The following is a 19,238-nucleotide window of genomic DNA, read 5'->3' as shown; positions in this document are numbered from 1 at the left end:
CCCTCAAATGCAAATCAATGGTCGATCACCCACCTATTAGCCTCCTTCTTTAGCTCCTTAGAAAGGTAGTCCCTTAGCTTCGATCCCAACGAAAGATGATGAAGTTTTGATGGTTGAGATGGGAGGTGAGAGAGTCGGAAAGTGGGTCACACTTGCTTTTGGGAGAGAGAGCTTGGATGATGGAAGCTCTCATGGAAGTTGGAAGATTGTTTAGAGAATAAGAGAGAAAGAGAGGTGATGGATTGATATGGGATGGGTGGAATTGGTGTTGTAAGGAGAGGTATGGGTTTGTTGGAAATTTTGGTAAAAGAGGGATGGTTAGGGAGAGAGAAAGTTGACTTGTGGAAAAAGAGGGAGTGGGTTTTTGTACTTGGGATAGGGTGAGGTGGCATGGGGCATGGTGGGTGTACTTGACTTAATTCGATGTGACAGGTCCTCAAGATTCTCTCAGAATTCGTAATGCGTGGCGTTTCTTCAAAATGAATGCGGGCCCACATCTCCTGGTCTGAGTATCAGATTGGTACGTGAGTTGCAGCGTTGGAACGACGGTGACGGCACGGTCGCTAAGGTACAGGTTTCAGTTCGAGCAGACTTCAGTATGCAAGACTTGGTTTAGGATCGCGTGCAAATGTTGGATACAGGTCGAGGGTTACCGAAATTTGACTAGGAGGGTCGTGGAAGCCTACAAAACGATACGGTCTAAGATACAGGTCTTACACTAGTGGTCAACATTACCTACTATCAGAACTATTCGCTAGGCTATCTGTTTGGACTCAAGGCCTATAATAATCTCTCTGAATGGACAGACAGTGTAGATATAACACACATCAAGATGGGACCCTGCGTGGGCCCCATAACACTAGAGAACATGCTGAATATTATTACTGTCTGGCGATATGTTTCATATGAGATTTGAGTCTAACTCGTTCCTAGGCCAATGGCCTGGAATGATATGGGAAAATGGATGGACGGTGTGAATGCACCATAAAGCAAGGTAGGGTCCACGTGTATGTGGCCCACATGCTTAAGGGTTAATCTAACATGCCCATCTGGCCCACGTCCAAACATGATCTCTCCAACTAGATGGTGTAGATATAGTACATACATCAAGGTGGGGTTAATGTGAGTGGGCCACCCCACACCAAATAGAGCTAACTTTTGAGTTTATTTCCCCTTCATCCAATCCTGTATGACTGACCGGTCACATAGGCCTAAAAAATGGGCAGCAGGTTGGCCCTGCTTGCTGGATAATGGGCGTCCCACTATTTGGATAGTGTGGGTAAAATATATACATTCGTCAAGTGGGCCATTGAACAAGGGAGAGAGAGAGAGAGAGAGAGAGAGAGAGAGAGTGTAGTGGAGGAGCTTTGCCACTATGAGCTCCTCTTAGAGATACATAAACACACACACACGTCATGATAGGGTTCCAAAACAGGTTGGCCCTCAATCAGAAATCCAGGGGAGAAAATCCCACTCCCACCACCAAGTTCAAGGTCTAGATGACCTTCTTACAATAGAATATCAAAATAAACATCATGGTGGGGTCTATGGAGAATAGGCCCATCATGGAATACATGTGCATATCATGGTGGGCCATTGACCACACCTTATGTCGAAAATGGGATCTCTACCTTTAACTGGTAGGCCCCACTTGTCCCATCAATAAAATGAAGATCTAACCTTATAAACACCCACCTCCTGATATCCTTCTTGGTTTCTTGGAATCCTGGGCTCTTAAGCTTCCTCTTTAATAGTGGAAGATGGGATTTGGATGGTTGTGATGATGAGATTGGGGTAGGAAATGGGCTGAGCTTGGGGTTCTCCTTCTCCCCTAGGATTTTCTCTACAATGGTTGCTAGATAATGGGTAGAGAAATGATGGAGAAGAGTAATGTAAAAAGGCATGGGATGTGAGGTATGATGGGTTGTGTAAGAGATGTAAGAGGAGTGATGGTGGTGTAAGAAGCATGCATGGAGATTTGACTTTGGATGAGAGAGAGGGAAGCATGGTTACTAGCAATGATGGGGGATAGGCATGGGTGGCTAGGCTATGATGACCCATAGGCTTAGCATAGGCTAGGCATAGGCTAGGTAGTGTAGAGATTCTCTCCCAACCGGAATCTTTTGGATTCCTCAATGCACGGTATTTCCTTGAAATACATGTGGACCCACAACTCCTAGCCCAGGCGTCCCATTGGTACGCAAGATGCGGCGTTGGAACTGTGGCGACAGTGTGGTTGCAATGGTACAAGTTTCGAGTAGAGTCGACTCAGATCTTTGGGATGTGACTTAGGTTCACATGCAAATGCTGTGTACAGGTTGCGGGTCGTTGAAATACGACGGGGAGGATCACGGGAGTTGGACGGAAGGTATGGTACTAGGATATGGGTCTTACATGAAAGATATAAGCATGCAATTCACATGAGACAACAAAAGTAAAGGAGAAGTGATGAAAAGATAGAACCTGAAGAAGGAATCTAGAGGCTTTTTCAAGGATCTTAAAGTGAAGATGGATTAGTAGGAGGACACAACAGACGATAAATAAACTATCCTAAAATAGCAGAAGCAAACTACCCTAGTACTATGAAAGCAATAACTAATCTTAAACTAGGAAAGAAAGGGAAAAGCTACGCGGTCATGCCACAAGGATCCTCTTCCGACCAATATCTTGATAAATTTCTCAGTAAGTTTCTCAACAAGATCATCCAAAAGCCCTTTTTGCAATATGCTTGGATGCCTTGGAGCATGAATTTTCAGAGAAATTTATGGACATTAGCGTAAGGTTTCCTTTTAATCTCCCGAGGTGTCCAAAGTATATATGATTCACCTGTGACAGAGAAAGTTTCAGAGTTAGTACCCCATGGTGAATCAGAGCTTACAAGTAAATAAAATTTAGAAAAATTCTCAGTAGATGATGTAGTCTCAACACATTCCAAAGTTTCAGACTTCGGTTCAATTATCAGCTTCCCTCCTTTAATAGTAAACATTCAAGATATGTGGAGGGAAGGATTTCAGAATAAGGGTCCTCTCGGTTAGTAACAAATACCAAGATGTTGTCTTGCAAGGTATTCAGAAGGTCTTATATCATGAGATCATTTAAATCTGCACAGTGTGCCCAGTAATCTTTAAATGAGTTAGGAAATTCAACCGAGAGTGACTTATTTTCCACATTGAAGTTTGTGATGATCCGTCCAAGGATTCTATCATCTTTGAAAGTGGATGGACGCATGCTCTCTTGTTCTTGCCCTTCATAGACAGATTAGGGATCAATAGGTGAAGCATTGATGTGAAGACTTTGTTCATTGAAGCTTCTCAGTAGAGGCATTGAATCGTCAAAAGTGTACAGCTCAGATGGCGGCCTCAACTAGTTGGTTTTAAATTCCAAAGTCATATCGAGCAACTCGTCCATCTTCCAAATCATATCATCATTGAATTTAACAGAGTGGTCTAAAAATACCTCACAAAGGTTGTAAGGGTTAGTTGAAACTAGTTCATCCTCACATTTAAATTGGTCATGTCAGATGGGTGAAGTAGATCACTATGGTCGATAACTTTATGAACTTGTTAATCATTGATATGGGCCAAACTTAAGATTGAATCCAGAGGGATTTGAGCTATACATTCATGATTGTCATCCCAATACTCATCATCTTCCAATTCAGTGCAATACACACGTGGAATGGGATCGTTCTCCTTACATTCTGTTCCTAGATTGGGTTGAGGTTCAAATAAACTAGCATCTTCCTCATCATTGGAACCAAGTGTGTTATGTGAGTGAAGTGTGTTAGTATCATTTTATTTGAAAGACACACACATCTCTTGATCATTCCTTTGGACCATCATCGAGATCGACTCTTCAGAAAATTGAGCCATATGCTCATTAACGAAATCCAACTCCTTGTTCTAAATTCCAGAGTTCTTCACAAATGAGTTAGGATCACTCTCCTCACATTGTGTTCCTAGATTGAGTTGTAGCTGGGACGAACAAGCCTCCACTATCTTATTGATGCGTAATGTAAGTACTTTTATTATTTTTCTAATGCCAACAAAATTGCCTGTGTAACCCTGAAGTGAATCGTCTTGGATCATTTCTGGTTGGATTTCAAAAGTAGGACACCCTAATCCATAGCTCAAGTGGTAGACTGAGTGAAAGATACCTCATTTCAACACTGAGATATTGGTATCGATCCCTAGTGGGGGTAGCTAACAGTGAAGTGTGAACTGACAGTGAGGGTGCACTAACAGGCTAACAAAAAAAGACCCAAAAGAATGTTTACTATGATGTATTACTCGTTCATCTTCCCAATTTTGATGTTTCTACTGATTATGGTCATACGGGTCATAGGTGGGAGAATCTGATAGCTGTTGGTACATATTATCACCCATAATATAATCTCCCATTGTTTTCTTCTTATCAGATGGGTGATAATAGTTATCACTCCCATGATTATGATAACACTATCATTCACGTACTGTTCTCTTAATCCGTGGAGTGTAATTATTCTCCCTCATGTGATCACATGAGGATTTCTTACCCGGTGGAGCATTATATCCTGGGCGGTTCTCGATGATGGTTTCAGAAAAATTTTGAGACATAGGTTGATTCATATCATAATCATCATACATCCCTTCCAAACATCTCTTAGCTATCTCAGCATACTGACATTCCCATTCTTGCATGGTGAAACCCTAACTCTAAATCTAATCCTAAAAAAATAAAAGAAAAATCCTTAGAAATATGGAAAGTAAGTAGGGGAGAAGTTAAAAGGAAGTTACCAAATTGGAGGAGATCTATGTTAGGATCCTGCAAAAGAAAAGGGAAAGTGAATTAGTACCTAAAAATAAAATAAAAAAAGAAAGAAACCTAGTTTCTAAAAATAAAAAAGTAAAGTTCCTAAAAACAGAAAATAGAAAGTTTTTAAAAAGAGAAAAAGTTAGTTTCTAAAAACACAAAAGGAAAGTTTTTAAACCTAGAATTAGAAGGTAAGTTAGTTTTTAAAATAATTCAGAAAAACCTAATCCTAAATATAGAAAATAGAAAAATCATAATGTCAATATAATTTCAAAACTAGCTAATCTCAGAAAAATGCAATCGTTAGTCTTCAGCAACGGTGCCAAAAACTTGTTCACAACCCTAAGTGTAGGGTTAGATGTAGTAATAATTTCGGTGAGACCGAGGTCGAATCCACGGGAATTGAACTTATGTGTCTTCTAAAAGTAACTAGATTTAGAACTTGAAGAAGATGTAAACCTAAATTTGAAATAGTTGAAAAAGTGATTTTGAATAAGGTAATTAAAACTTATAAATTTAAAGGTGGTAACTAGGGTACCAAGGATCTACTTATAGCAATTGGGAGGCTACCTTGCTTGATTCAAGGACACAACTAGAATCGAAGTCTTATCCTATCTAATTGGTAAGAAGAGATTTGTCAGATCTTTGAACTTATCATGGATCTAATCATTAATGGATGAGAGTTGTGAGGATTTAGAAGTGATTCCATCACCTATCCATGCCTAGGAGACAAGGCTAACAACAGGATTTACCAATCCCACAACCAATCATAAGAGCATTGTCAATGTTAGGAAGGATTCCATCATCCTTCCATACCCAAGGGACGATGGTGAACAACAAGATTTCCTAATTTCACAATCTCAATCCAGGAAAAGAAGATATTTCAAGCTATCATAGATCTATTGTAATTTGTCACAATAAACTATTAAAAGCTAAAAATATTTCCTAATGATCAAATTAGAATCCAAGAGAGTTCAGCAAAACATGAATTAAAACAAAGAAAACATCCCAATCACGTTACATGCTTCACCTCTTAGTCCTACCTAAGAGGTTTAGCCAACCATAGACATGATTGAACTAAAAACTCTTAAACAAAACATCAACTAAGGAAGAAGAATAAAACTCCCGGATGGCAGCTCCGCCCATTTTCTCCACTCCACAAACCCTAGAAGATGCCTAGGAGAATCCTATGGACTCCTATTAATAGTTTTACAAGAGTTAGAAAAATTCAGAAACCGCCTCAAATTTATGCAATCCGTGTGTTCTCTGCATAACCATAGACTGGTCGAGGAAAACCTTCGACTGGTCGAGGGTACCTTTAATTGGTTGAGGGTTTCCTTCGATTAGTCAAGGATGATGGGATTTTAGATGATTTCATTGGTAAAGTTTGAGTCGAGGAATCTTCAATTAATCGAGGGACTAGTCGAAGGAGGCAGATTTTTAGGGTTTCTTTTATTCACTTCAAGTCTTCAATTCTATTCATTCCTCACTTGGTTTTCTTAAATCTTTGGCATGTGAATTCTTCATTCTTGGTCTCATAAGATCCATCCTTGTCTTTTATGATTCTTGAGCGTTAAATCCATGCTTTTAGCATCCTTTTCAATCCAAGCTCTTAAATTCACCTTTCAACACAAACATGATTAAAATAGAACATTAAGCATTATCATGTTCAAAAAACCAAGTAATAAATGGGGGGTAATATGCAATATTTAACCCTCAATAAATGCTCCGAGCCATCATTAATGATGGGGGCTCATATTTTTGTAATAGGTTATTTATAAACTTAATGAAGGAATATGACATCTCTCACAAGGTGAGCACTCCATACCACCCATAAAAAAGTGGGCAAGTTGATATTTCCAATAGGGAGATCAAACACATTTTGGAGAAAATGGTTAACCCTGATCGAAAGGATTGGTCAATCCGATTGACCAATGCTTTATGTGCTTATCTTACTACATTTAAAACCCATATTAAAATGTCTCCCTTTAGACTTGTCTATGGGAAGGCTTGCCACTTACCTGTGGAGTTGGAACATAAGGCCTATTAGGAGATTAAAAATTTGAACTTCAATTTAGACAACACTGGCTCACTGCGCAAACTACAATTGAATGAACACGAGGAGATCTGGAATGACGCATACGAGAACTCAAGAATTTACAAGAACAGGATAAAGGTGTTACATGATAGGGACATCCTTCGAAAATCATTCTTAGTTGGTTAAGTCCTTTTGTACAATTCTTGGTTACATCTTTTTCCGGGTAAACTCCGATTTCATTGGACCAGTCCTTTCACTATTACCAATGTCTATCCTCATGGGGCCATTGAGATGAAGAATCCGAACAATGGCAATGCTTTTAAAGTAAATAAATATCAATTAAAGCCATTTATTGAGAAGTTTGATTCAGAGGATACGCCCATACCTCTGATTGATCCTGTTTACCAGGATTGACCTCCTAAGCTGACAGAGGTATAGTTAGGTTTATTGCTTTCATAGAATTTAGGACTATGATAGTTTTCTATTTCTGTTTTAGGATAGTTTGATTTCCATTTGTTTAGGATAGTTTTCTTTTTGGTTATTTAATTCTTGTGTCAACCCACCTTCACACTGAGATCCTTTGGAAAAAGCCTTAAAATTCCTTCATCAAGTACTGTCTTTCCATCACTTCTCTTTCAATTATGTTGTCTCTTATGCAAATCATGCTTATTTCTTTTACATAGATTTTAGCCTGGGGATGGGAGATTAGGTAAACTAATCAGTGTTTTCTCAGTTTTGAGAAATTTTACAATTTTTTTGGAAAAATTTTCAATGTTTATCTATTTGGAAGTGACGAATTATGTATTTAAGATTGTTTTGAGCATGATGCTAAGATAGAAATCGAATTTTGAACTGTTGGAGTTTGATCATCTAAATAATCTATAGCTTAAAGTTCTTGCACTCATAGATTACCAAGAGGTTTAAATATCATATTAACTTAATCACAAGACACTGTTAATTCGCTTTCTGCGAATAGTACTAGATTTTCTAATTGTTAGTATGATGATTATTGAAAGATATTGAGAATCGAGTCTAGAGAATTTTATCCACCTTAAAAGAAGAAAAGAACCAGTTAAAAAATAAGAGATCGACAGAAAGGGTCATGCATGGTGAAAAGATTGAAAACGTTCGAAAGAGAATGAAAAAATTTGAAAGAAAAAAAAAAGAAAAGAAAAGATGAAAAGACTGAATGAATAGAAATGACCATCGATATAAAATAAAAAACTGAAAAAAAAAAAGAAAAGGGGATAAGTTCGGAATCAATACTTAAGTTTTCAACCTTGAAGTGATGAGCATGGCTAACATAATGAAAATATAGTATTTTTATGAGAGGTAAGTTGGTTTTCACTAAGCACATTGAAAAGCTTGATATGTGAACTATGCTCTGACTTAATAAAAAAAGAACTTATTTAATTGATTGCTTATGTAATTCGGCTCTAGGTTTTTAAAATACCACTTCCATGTCTTAAGTCTACTCATTTATACTTGATTACACAAAAGATTGTTTTCTGAAAAAGGTTTGAACATTGAGCATTGAAGTTCATTTTTCGCATATTTTGCTCGGGAATAGCAAAATGTTGGTTGGGGATTATATTAAGGGTCAAATATTACATATCATCCCCCATTTATTACTTGGTTTTATGAACATGATAATGCTTAATGTCCTATTTTAATCATATTTGTGTTGCAAGGTGAATTTAAGAGCTTGTATTGAAAAGGATACTAAAAGCATGGATTTAACGCTTAAGAATCACCAAAGCAAGGATGGATCTTATAAGACCAAAAATGAAGAATTCACATGTCAAAGATCCAAGAAAATTAAGTGAGGAATGAAGAGAATTGAAGAATTGAAGTGAAGAAAAGGAACCCTAAAAATCTGCCTGCTTCGGCTAGTCTAAGTCCTCCTTTAACCAGTCTAAGGCTCCTGCTCGACTAGTCAAAGAATTCTCAACTCGAACTCTAGCAAAAAAAATCCTCTAATTTCCCATCATGCTCGACCAGTTGAATGAAACCCTCGACCTCTCGAAGGTTCCCTCGACCAGTTGAAGGTTTTCCTCAACTCGTCTAAGGTTATGCAGATGGCACACAGACTGCGTAAATTTAAGGCGATTTTCATATTTTTATTCAACTCGGTGTGAAAGTTGGAGTTACAAAACTATAAATAGGAGTCCCTAGGATGTTCTTATGTATCGTCTAGGGTTTGAGGAGTCAAGCAAAAGGGTGGAGAAGCCGTCGCCAAGAGTTTTTTCCCTTTTTCCTTAGTTGTTTTATGTTTTCTTAAAAGATTTTATTTCAATCATGTCTATGGTTGGCTAAACCTATTAGCTAGGGCTAAGAGGTGAAGCTTGTAGTGTGATGGAATATTTCTTTTACTTTGATTCATGTTTATGTTGAACCTTCTTTGATTCTAGTTTGATTTTAAAGGAATGCTTTCAGTTTTTAATGGTTTATTATGACTCAAATTACAGTAGATCTACAATAACTTTGAGTATCTTCTTTTCTTGATTTTAAGAATGTGGGATTGGTAAATCCTGTTCTTAGCCATCGTCCCATGGGCATGGTTTAGTTATGGAATCTCTTCCAATTATCACAATTCTCCTCCATTGAGAATTAGGTCAACGAAAGTTCAGATTGATCTTAATTGTATAACTTCCAATTGGATAGGATGGGACTCCAATTCCAATTGTGTGACTTGAATCAAGTAAGAGGGCTCCTTGATCTCTATAAGTGGATCCTTGTAAACCCTAGTTACCACCATTGAATTTGTTAGTTTTAATCACAATAATCACAATTACTATCTCAATTAATTCAAATTTAGATTCACATCTTCTTCTAATTCTAGTTCTAGTTACTTTCAGAATACACACTAGATTAGTCCCTGTGGATTTGACCTTAGTCTCACCGAGATTATTACTACATCGTGACCTTACACTTGGGGTTGTGAACAGTTCAATTTCTTGAAGAGTTGATCTCGATGATGGTCCAAAGGAATGATCAAGAGATGTGGGTGTCTTTCAAAATAATAATGTTGACATACTTTACTCACATGACACACTTAGTTCCAATGATGAGGAAAGATGTTAGTTTATTTGAACCTGATCAACCCAAACTAGGAACAGAATGTAAGGAAAGAAATCTTAGTCCACGTGAGTGTTGCACTGAATTGGAAGATGATGAGTATTGGGATGACAATCATGAATGTATAGGTGAAATCCCCCTGGATTCATTCACAAGTTTGGCCCATATCAATGATCAAGAGATTCATGAAGTTTTTGACCATAGTGATCTACTCCACCCATCTGACATGACCAATTTAAATGTGGAGGATGAACCACTTTCAACTAACCCTTTCAACTTTTGTGAGATATATTTAGACCACTCCCCTAAATTGAATGATGATATGATTTGGGAGATGGATGAGTTGCTCGATATGACTTTGGAATTTAAAACCATCCAGTTAAGGCCACCATTTGAGTTGTCAGCCCTTAACAATACAATCCCTTTACTAATTAGTACCGATGAACAGAGTCTTCACATCAATTCTTCGCCTGTTGATTTTCAATCTACCTATGTAAGGCAAGATAAGATACATCTGGTGATGATGTATTCTCACCATGATGAAGAGTAAGAGATCATGCTTCCATCCATTTCCAGAGATGATGGAATTCTTGGGCAAATCATCACAAACTTCAATGTGAAAAATGAGTCACTCTCAACTAAATTTGCCAACTCTTTGGACGATTGCTTAGTACACTTTGTAGATTCAAATGATCCGATAATAAAAGAAATAGTAGATGCCTCACAAGATAATACCTCAGTAGTTGTCATGGACTGAGAAAACCCTCATTTTGAAGCCCCTCCTTCCTCAGATCATAAATGTTTACCATTAAAGGAGGAGTTGAAAATTTAACCGGTGTCTAAAACTTTGAAATGTGTAGGGATTACATCATTTTCTGAGATTTATTTTTGAATTTCATCTATGTGTAGTCTCTAATTCATCATGTTATGCAAACATTGAAACTTTTTCTATCACAGGTGAATCATATATAGTATATACTTTGGGCACCTCAGGAGATTAAAAAGAAACCTTATGCTGAGGACCATAAATTTCCCTGGAAATTCATGCTTCAGGGCATCTAAGCCTATTGCAAAAAGGGCATTTGGATGATCTTGTTGAGAAACATATTAAGAAATTTATGAAGATATTAGGTGGAGGAGGAACCTTGCGGCATGACTGAGTAGCTTTTCCCTTACTTTCTTAGTTTGGGATTAGAATTTATTACTTTCATAGGATTATAATAGTTTTCTTCCACTATTTAGGATAGTTTTCTTTCTGTTTGTTTAGGATAGTTTGCCTTTCGGTTATTTAATTCTTGTGCTAACCCACTTTCATGTTAAGATCTTTTGGAAAAAGCCTCAAGATTCCTTCTTCAGGTACTACCTTTCCATTACTTCTCCTTTACTTTTGTTGTCTCATGTGTATTGCATGCTTATATCTTTTACATTGAGGATAGTATAGATTTTAGGTTGGGGGGTGTGGACTGGGTAAGCTAATCAATGTTTTCTTAGTCTTTGAGCAAAAATTGTGAAAATTTTTCTGAAAATTTTGAAAATTCGAGTGATTTTGAAGTTCATCCATGATTTAGAAGTATAAGATACTTAATGTTGGTGATTTATGACTCTTGGATTCAGTTACTTGTTAGATTTCACAGTTAAGTTCAAATTATTAATCCATGAGTAGAAGGTTTAAACATTGATTGAGTTATGATTTCATATGGCACATCTAACTTTCACATTAAAGCTTTAGTCAATATTAAATTGTTAGCTTGGTGATTATTAAGCATGGAAGGAACCAACCTAGGGAATTTGTCCATCATGTTCAATGAGAAGAATTGAAAAGAAAGAAAAATAAATAAATACCCAGTTAAAAAACGTTTGTCGTAAAAAATGGCTACCTAGTAAAGATCTTTAAAAAGGTTGACATAGCGTGAAAACCATCGATGGAAAAATAAAAAATTGGAAAAATAGAAAGATGAATTGTAAGGCAAGTTTTGGTTTAAGTTTTAGTTGTCTTGAATGCTCTTTTGATTACCAATGTTATCATAAAAATGGAGAATTGAACCTTTAATTGTGATAAGTCTAAGCTTCATTATACACTCATTGAACTCAATGTTTTGAATTGTTCTAATCGGAGGATTAATACTTTGAACTAGATTATGAAACTTACTGAGCGCTATAGTTGAGGAGAAGGTGATTCTCAACATTGATGTATCTTAGAATTCTATTATCTGGATTGTTTTCAAAAACCACTTGAGCTTATAGAAATTGTCCTGTAGTTCTCGAAATAATTTTCGCATACTTTGCTTGGGACTAGTAAAATGCTGGTTAGGGATTGTGTTGAGGGTCAAATATTACATATTATCCCACATTCATTACTTGGTTTTATGAATATGATAATGCTTAATATTTTATTTTAATCATGTTTGTGTTGCAAGGTGAATTTAAGAGTTAGATTGAAAAGGATGCTAAAAGCATGGATATAATACTCAAGAATCACCAAGCCAAAGATTAGATCTTAGAAGACATAAAATGAAGAATTCATTTGCTAAAGATCCAAGGAAACAAAGTCAAGAATGAAGAGAATCGAAGTTTTAAAGTGAATTTGTGTGATCTTCGACTAGTCCAGGGTCTGCTTCGACTCATCTAAGCTCCTGCTCGACTAGTCGAGGAAACTTCGACTCAAACTCCAACAGGATTAGATTCTGAATTTGTGCAATATTCAAAGTTTCCTCGACTAGTCAAGGAGGAGCTTAGACTAGTCGAAGCAGAGCTTAGACTAGTCGAAGCAGGGCTTAGACAAGTGAAATCAGACCTTGGACTAGCTGAAGATCACGTAAATTCAATTCAAAACTTCGATTCTCTTCATTCTTGACTTTGTTTCTTTGGATCTTTAGCATGTGAATTCTTCATTCTTGGTCTTCTAAAATCCAATCTTTGGCGTAGTAATTCTTGAGCATTAAATCCATGCTTTTAGTATCTTTTTCAATTCAAGCTCTTAAATTCACCTTACAACACAAACATGATTAAAATAGAACATTAAGCATTATCATGTTCATAAAACCAGGTAAAAAATGAGAGATAATAGGCAATATTTGACCCTCAACAGCTACATTACTAAGAAATCTTCTTCGTACATCTCTGTAAATCTTCAAATACACCATGCAAATTCATATGGATCACAAGTGTAACACTCTTATTTTTTCAAATGAAATTTAATTTTGAAAATTTTAAATTTAATTTTGAGTGAGAAAGAGATCCACCGAGCTCATCATCCTTCATCTTATCTCTCTTTATTCAAAACTCTCCCTTGTATCCCATAATCTCCCAACGAATCCTCTCTCTTAACAAGGGAGTGTGTGAGAGTGAGAATCCTACTAAAACTCAAAGAAATAAAGAAAGAAACTTCTAAAAAAAATTATAAGGGAAGTGGGAAGGAGGTTTTTTGGAATTTGTCCATTCAGGTTAGCTTAATGCTTTTTTTTTCTTTGTTTTCTTTCTGTAGTAGTTAATTTGGCATTGATCTACACATTGGATGGATTGGATAAATTAAGCATCTATTATGTAAGTTTATTTCATCCACGTGAAAAGGTACATTAGCACATGACTTTAGGGCTGATGTGCAGAAGGTGAGATTTGTCCATGATGGATAGATATCAATATGATTTGTATAGTTTATGGGTGTTCTAAGACTCAATTACATAATATTTTTAAGAATCAAACCAATTTGACACCTCAATGGACTGTACTACCAAGATTCTTCATTAATCTAACGAAATTGAATTAATACCCGAAGGGTAATTCTCTACGCAAGCTACAACTTGACACAGAGAATTATATGATATAATATGAAATGTATGATTAAATCCTCACCATTCATTAGATTCTTAAGAATAAAATAAATTAAAATCCTAAATTCTAGACCAATCAAGCCATTGGTTCGGCCACATCAATATGAAGAAATGACAGATAGTGAATAAAATGTTGATTCATTATGTGGAACCATTATATGGTTAAGATCTAACTCAATTTGGACAGACTATCAAAATTTGGATATCAAATGATGATAACATCCATATTTAATGATCGATCTAACCATCTAGTGGGCCGCATTGACCAATTAATGTGATCATTAAGAATTGTAATTAATTAAGGTATGGATGGTTGGATCAAGATGATCATTGGTTGTCCCTTAAAATTGATCATGTGACAATTAATGATTGACTTTGATCCATCTACTAAAGTTAATTCGAACCTTAAATTATCAATGTACATAAATCCCCCAAAATTCATGTAAATTATCACAAACTATATAAAATTTTAGGATTTCAGGGTTAAAATAGATTTTTTCGCAAAGTTAGAGGGTTCTGACATAATATTCCAGAATATTACAGAATGCTACCCGAACTTTCAAAAAATTCAGCTTTATACCAAATTCTTCAAAATAAAGCGGAATAAATAATCACAATTGCCTAAGTATTGAAACCTTAATTCCAAATAATTCGTAGGACAACCTTCACCTAGAATTTTAGGTAGGACAACCTTACTTCACAAATGTCTTCAAAATCAATATTTCAAACTAGCAAGAGAAGATAAAATAAATACAGCATTCACTAGAATAAATATAACATTCACCATAGATAAGCAGTCACCATAATGTACAAGGGGTTATAGTGGTTCGGTGCTTAAACCCACACCAACTACACTCCAAAAATTACTACCCTTATAATTTTGGCTTTCATTCTTTTGAGGCTTTCATAAGCTCACCTTAACAACCTTATGTTCATAACCACACGTGTAGGGTCTCGATGCAGTAATAATCTCAGTGAGACCAAGGTCGAATCCACAAGGACTAATCTCGTGAGTAATTCTGAAAGCAACTAGAAGTACAACTAGAAGAAGATGTGGCTCTAAATTTGACAATTAAAGAGAGTAATTGTGAGGGATATAATGAAAAACTTAAAAAATTAAAGGTGGGAACTAAGGTTTCCAAGGATCCACTTAAGCAATTAGGGAGATTTATGCTTGATTCAAGGACACAACTGGAATTAAAGCCCCATCTTATCCAATTGGAAGATATCTCAGTAAAATCACATCTGAACTTCTTTTGACCTAATTCTCAATGGATAAGAGTAAATGATGGCTCATAATAGGATATACCAATCTCATAACCAAATATAAGAGAATCATGAAGATTAGAAGGGATTCCATCATCCAACCATGCCCATCAGATGATGGTGAACAACAGGATTTCCTAATTTCACAATCTCATTACATGGAAAGAGATACTCAAAGCTATCGCATATCTATTGTAATTTGAGTCACAATAAACCATTAAAACTGAAAGTGTTTCTTAAATATTAAACTAGAATCAAAGAGAGTTTAAGTTAAACATGAATCAAAGCAATAAAAAGCATCCCATCACGCTACAAGCTTCACCTCTTAGCCCTAGCTAAGAGGTTTACACAACCATAGACATGATTGGAACTAAAACCCTAGAAGAAAGCATGAAAATATAAGGAAGAAAGAAGAGAAACACGTGGTGACGACTCTCCGCCCTTGTGCTTCGCTCCTCCAAACCCTAGATTATTTAGATAGATTAATCCATGCCTAGGGATGCCCAAGGGACTCCTATTTATAGTTGTGCAACAACTCTTTTTTGCACCTCTTTGTAAAAAATCCATAAACTGCCTTAAATTTACACACACCGTGTAACTCTGCGCGATCCGTTCAATCACATAGAACAACATTTAATGTCATTGTGGATGTCTTTTGTATGTTCTTTTTTCATACATTTGTAGCTACATCCGGACTTTACGACCTTCTGTCATCAAACTTACCTTCAATGTCACCAAGCATTGTTTGACGAATCGATAATGTGTCGAAAGCAGTCCAGTGAGTTTATTTAATTTTTTTAATAAATTCGATGTCATCGAAGAGACCTTCGATGTCATCGAGCAGATCTTCGATGTCATCGAGGAGTGCTTCATGTAATAAAAAATGGTGTCTAATATGTACAGTGAGTTTTGCCAAATTTTCATAGAAAATTCGATGTCATCGAGTAGGTATTCGTTGTCATCAAGCAGAGCCTCAAGTCATCGAAAAAATGTCTTCAATTTGTCCAGTGACCAACTCAATTTTCCTTCATATATTTGATGTCATCGACCTGTGTTCGATGTCATCGAATGTGTCCTCGATGTCATCGAACTGTGCTGGATGACATGGTCAATGTGTATTCTGCACTTGTTCTTCTTTGCCTCCTTGTCTCCTAATATTCATTCTTTGCCCTGGTGATCTTTGAGCGTCAAATCCATGCTTTTAGCGCCTTTTCTAATCCAAGCTCTCAAATTTACCTTGCAACACAAACATGAGTAAAATAGGATATTAAGCAGTATTATGTTCATAAAACCAAGATATAAATGGGGTCCAATATGCAATATTTGACCCTCAACATAATTCCCAACTAGAATTATGCTAGTCCTGAGCAAAGTATGCGTAAAATAAATCTCAATGCTTAATATTAGAAATCTCTTTTAAAAAATAATCTTTTGTGCACTCAAGTATGAGTGGGTAGAAATAAGATATGAAAGTGAGATTTTGAAAACCTGAAACTAAATCATATAAGCAATCAATTAAATAAATTCTTTATCCATTAAATTAAAATTTGCATATCAAGTTTTTCAATGTACTCAGTGAAAATCACCGTACTTCCCGTACGAATACTATCAATTCATCATATTAGTCATGCTCATCACTTCAAGATTAGTTTGAAGCTCAAGTACTGATTCCAAACTTATCCCCTTTTTTTTCTTTTTCCAGTTTTTGATTTTATATCAATGGTCAATTTTTATTCATTCTTTTTATTTTTGCATTATTTTCATTTTTTTCATGACCTCTTTGTCGATCTCTTATTTTTAACTGGTTCTCTTTTTTTTTTAAAGTGGATAAAATTCTCCAGACTCGCTTCTCACCATCTATTAATGATTCACATACTAACAATCACAACTTGTAATATATCTTACAGAAGGTAGATTGAGTGTGTTTGTGATTTAGATTAACATTAACATGATATTCAAACTTCCTCTTAATCAATTAAGCGCAAGAACTTAACTAATAAATTACTTAGATGATTAACTCTAACAATCGAAAATTCAATCTCTACCTTATCATACCCAAAGCATTCTTCAGTATACAATTCATCGCTTCCCAAACAGATTTCCACTTGAATCATTGAAAATTTTTAAATTTTTTGCTTAAAACTAATAAAATACTAATTAGGTTACCTAATCTCCCATCCCCAATCGAAAAATCTACATCATCCTTAATGTAAAAGAATTAAGCATGTAATGCAAAAGAGGCAATGAAAAGAAGAGGGAAGTAATGGAAAGGTAATGCTTGAAGAAGAAATTCTGAGGCTTTTCTAAGATCTTATTGTAAAGATGGGTTAGCACAAAACAAAACTTAACAGAATATAAGCAAACTATCCTAAAACAGTAGAAGTAAACTACCTTAGTCCTATGAAAGCGATAAATCTACCTATACTCCATCAGACTAGGAGATCAATCATGGTACACATGATCAATTAGAGGTATAAACATGTCCTCTTAATCAAATTTCTAAACAAATGGCTTTAATCGATGTTCATTTCACTTTGAATTCATTGTCATTGTTTAGATTCTGAATCTCGATAGCCCCATAAGGATAAACATTAGTAATAGTCAAGGGGTCGGTCCAACGAGATTGGATCTTACCTGGAAAGAGATGTAGCTGAGAATTGTACAAGAGGACTTTTTGACCTGGTATGAATGATTTCTGAAGAATATGTTGGTCATGAAACACCATCATCTTGTCTTTGTAAATTCTCGAGTTCTCATACGCATCATTCCGGATTTCTTCAAATTCATTCAATTGAAGTTTGCGTAGTGAGCCAATGTTGTCCAAGTTGAAGTTCAGATTTTTGATAGCCCAGTAGGCTCTATGCTCCAACTCCACAGGCAAGTGGCAAACCTTGCCATAGACAAGTCTAAAGGGCAACATTCCAATAGAGGTTTTGAATGCAGTACAGTAAGCCCATAAGGCATTGGTTAATCAGATTGACCAAACCTTATGGTCAAGGTTAATTATCTTTTGTAAGATGTGTTTAATTTTTCTACTAAAAATCTTAGCCTGTCCACTTTTTTGTGGGTGGTATGGAGTGCTCACTTTGTGAGAGATGCCATATTTCTTCATTAAGTTGGCCTATTACAAAAATGTGAATCTCCATGACTAATGATGGCTCGAGGTGTTCCGAATGGGAAAGGATGTTCTCTTTTAACAATTTAATGACATTTTGATGATCATTGTTCCGCATGAAATTGCTTTGACCTATTTAGTGACATAGTCTACGCTGAGCAAAATATATAAATTCCCAAAAGATTGGGGGAATAGTCCCATGAAATCGATGCCCCAACAATCAAATACTTCAATAATCTGGATGGGGTTCAAAGGCATCATATTTCTACAAGACAATGCTCCCAATTTTTGACAACGCTCATAAACTTTGCAAAACTCATGAGTGTCTTTGAACATATTGAGCTAGTAAAAGTCGCACTGCGAAATTTTAGCTGCGGTCTTTTTAATAGAAAAGTGGCCACTACAGGTTGAGAATGACTGAAGGAGATGATACTTTGGTGTTCATTGTCTGGTACACATCTCCTTAGGATTTGTTCTGGGCAATATTTAAACAAATATAGATCATCCCAGAAGAATTTGTGTACATCAGTAAAGAATTTCTTGCTATCTTACGTAATCCAATGTGTCGGCGTGAGACTTATAGCAAGATAATTAACAATATCCGTAAACCAAGGTAAGTGGGAGACTTTGAACAATTGTTTGTCAAGGAACATGTCATTTATATGTGTCGTCTCAAGGAAATTATAGAGATCAAGGTGGAAAGATGGTCAGCTATTACGTTCTCTATTCCCTTCTTATCTTTTATTTCTAAATCAAATTCTTAGAGTAGGAGGATCCATCTTATTAGGCGAGACTTAGCATCATTCTTAGAAAGAAGATACTTGAGCACCGCATGATCTGTGTAAATGACGATCTTGGATCCGATCAAGTAGGACCTAAATTTATTCAAAGCAAACAATATAGCTAAGAGTTCCTTTTCCACAGTAAAGTACTTCACTCGGGTAAGATTTAGAGCTCTACTTGCATAATCAATAATCTAGGGTCTTTTCTTTTTTCTTTGGCCTAAAACCACCCCAAGTGCATAGTCAGACACGTCGCACATAAGTTCAAAAGGAAGGCTCCGATCGGGTAGCTGCATGATAGGTGTAGTGGTTAACATGCCCTTGAGCTTGGTAAAAGT

The sequence above is a fragment of the Magnolia sinica genome, chromosome 3 (genome assembly GCF_029962835.1).
Source record: "Magnolia sinica isolate HGM2019 chromosome 3, MsV1, whole genome shotgun sequence".
Lineage (NCBI taxonomy): Eukaryota > Viridiplantae > Streptophyta > Magnoliopsida > Magnoliales > Magnoliaceae > Magnolia > Magnolia sinica.
Note: the sequence above shows the minus strand (reverse complement) of the source record.